Source organism: Camponotus vicinus, unplaced genomic scaffold (genome assembly GCF_025532165.1).
Source record: "Camponotus vicinus isolate PSW18456_S1 unplaced genomic scaffold, iyCamVici1.0 SCAF_35, whole genome shotgun sequence".
Classification (NCBI taxonomy): domain Eukaryota; kingdom Metazoa; phylum Arthropoda; class Insecta; order Hymenoptera; family Formicidae; genus Camponotus; species Camponotus vicinus.
Genome location: NW_028141973.1, coordinates 10,001 through 12,500, shown reverse-complemented (window position 1 = coordinate 12,500; position 2,500 = coordinate 10,001). Strand labels below are relative to the sequence as shown.

Sequence of the window (2,500 nt, the reverse complement as noted above, 5' to 3'; positions counted from 1 at the left end):
TACAATCTAATGAACCATAACTGATTTAATGAGCCATTCGCGGTTTCACCTTAATTCGGCATGCACTGAGACATGCATGGCTTAATCTTTGAGACAAGCATATGACTACTGGCAGGATCAACCAGGGAGCTTCGTGTTCGGTTACGCGCTCTCGGGAGAGCGGTAACTCGCGAGCGAGCCCACGCCTCGAGAGGCGAGGACCCGTCGCGCGCTGTTATAAGCTCTCTCGCCGCCGCCGGCCTTCGTTGGCCGGTCGGCGAAACTCTGTACTCTGTATTTTATGAAAATCGTCTTGGCGAAATAGCCAAGCGTTTTCAAAATATCATTCGTCTCCACAAAACTTAATATTATAATACACAAACTGCAACACGTGCATTTTATATAAAATGCTCTCTTTAAAAGATCATTGATTCTTATTCTCCCATATATAATATAAACGGCACGGTCGCGAAGACCGCGCCGATTCACCCTGACGCTAGATCGACGATGCCGATTGCTTAGACGTCGAGGATAAATTTGTCTCTATCGCATGCGTTTAAGGCACGCGTAGTTTTATTTCGCTATGGCGTACAAGGCGAGCGGGAAGAGAGAGATCTCTCTCCTCCGCCACTCGTATTCGTGGAGTAAGCGTTCGGTAAGCGCGACGACTCAGCTGCTTCCGTCCAAGACGAGAGCGAATCGCGCGGCCAACACACCAGATGCGTGCGCGCCACATAAGAGCCATTCGGTCTTGCGACACCGACTCGTGGCAATGCTGTGCTTGTAAAAAGTGTGTTTGAGACGATTCGCGAAGGAACGAGCCGCCAGAGACGCGCAGAACGCGCTCCGGCCCGTTTCGTTCGCGACCGACTCGTTTAGACGCGCCGAGCGCGATGTACCTCTTATAGTACCCAACCGACGTCCCAGGCGGTCGGCGACGCACGGTCGATAGGCCGGCGGCATACGGGCGCGATCGCCGATAGACGCGAGTGCCCGGGACGTGTTCGGAGAACGAAGGCAACGTTAAATAACGACTAAAGTTATGATTTTGCCACGATTATAATATTAAAAATTTATTCCAAATTCCGGGCGACACCTACGAAATAAGCCGCGAGCGGTACTTACGAGACCGCTCTCGGGCGGTACCTACGGCCTCGGCGCGCCACGCGACGCACCAAGCCGACTCTCGGCGGTACCTACGACGCTTAGCCGGGCGGCACCTACGAGACCGCTCACGGGCGGTATCTACGACGCGTGGCCGGGCGATACCTACGAGAATGCTCTCGGACGGTACCTACGACGCGTAGCCGGGCGGTACCTACGAGAGGGCTCTCGGGCGGTATCTACGACGCGTGGCCGGGCGGTACATACGAGAATGCTCTCGGGCGGTATCTACGAAGCGTGGTCGGGCGGTACCTACGAGAATGCTCTCGGGCGGTATCTACGACGCGTGGCCGGGCGGTACCTACGAGAAGGCTCTCGGGCGGTACCTACGGCGTCGGCGCGACTCGCCACGCACCAAGTCCGCTCTCGGCGGTACCTACGAAGCGTAGCCGGGCGGCAACTACGAGACGGCTCTCGGGCGGTATCTACGACGCGTGGCCCGGCGGTACCTACGAGAATGCTCTCGGGCGGTATCTACGACGCGTGGCCTGGTGGTATCTACGAGAATGCTCTCGGGCGGTATCTACGAAGCGTGGCCGGGCGTTACCTACGAGAATGCTCTCGGGCGGTATCTACGACCCGTGGCCGGGCGGTACCTACGGGAAGGCTCTCGGGCGGTACCTACGGCGTCGGCGCGACTCGCCGCGCACCAAGTCCGCTCTCGGCGGTACCTACGAAGCGTAGACGGGCGGCACCTACGAGACGGCTCTCGGGCGGTATCTACGACGCGTGGCCGGGCGGTACCTACGAGAATGCTCTCGGGCGGTATCTACGACGCGTGGCCGGGCGGTACCTACGAGAAGGCTCTCGGGCGGTACCTACGGCGTCGGCGCGACTCGCCACGCACCAAGTCCGCTCTCGGCGGTACCTACGAAGCGTAGACGGGCGGCACCTACGAGACGGCTCTCGGGCGGTACCTACGAGAATGCTCTCGGGCGGTATCTACGACGCGTGGCCGGGCGGTACCTACGAGAAGGCTCTCGGGCGGTACCTACGGCGTCGGCGCGACTCGCCACGCACCAAGTCCGCTCTCGGCGGTACCAACGAAGCGTAGCCGGGCGGTACCTACGAGAGGGCTTTCGGGCGGTATCTACGAAGCGTGGCCGGGCGTTACCTACGAGAATGCTCTCGGGCGGTATCTACGACCCGTGGCCGGGCGGTACCTACGGGAAGGCTCTCGGGCGGTACCTACGGCGTCGGCGCGACTCGCCGCGCACCAAGTCCGCTCTCGGCGGTACCTACGAAGCGTAGCCGGGCGGCATCTACGAGGCGGCTCTCGGGCGGTATCTACGACGCGTGGCCGGGCGGTACCTACGAGAATGCTCTCGGGCGGTATCTACGACGCGTGGCCGGGCGG

General features: G+C 60.4%; 1 non-coding gene across 1 annotated transcript in view; it reads right to left on the bottom strand.

The window, feature by feature from the left end:
* LOC145969591 (small subunit ribosomal RNA) overlaps positions 1-128 on the bottom strand; it is a 1,921-nt gene extending 1,793 nt beyond the window's left edge. The window contains exon 1 of the ribosomal RNA XR_014438188.1: positions 1-128. This exon is cut by the window's left edge and continues 1,793 nt beyond it. This is a non-coding gene — a ribosomal RNA (small subunit ribosomal RNA).
* Between the last annotated feature and the right edge of the window lie 2,372 nt (positions 129-2,500).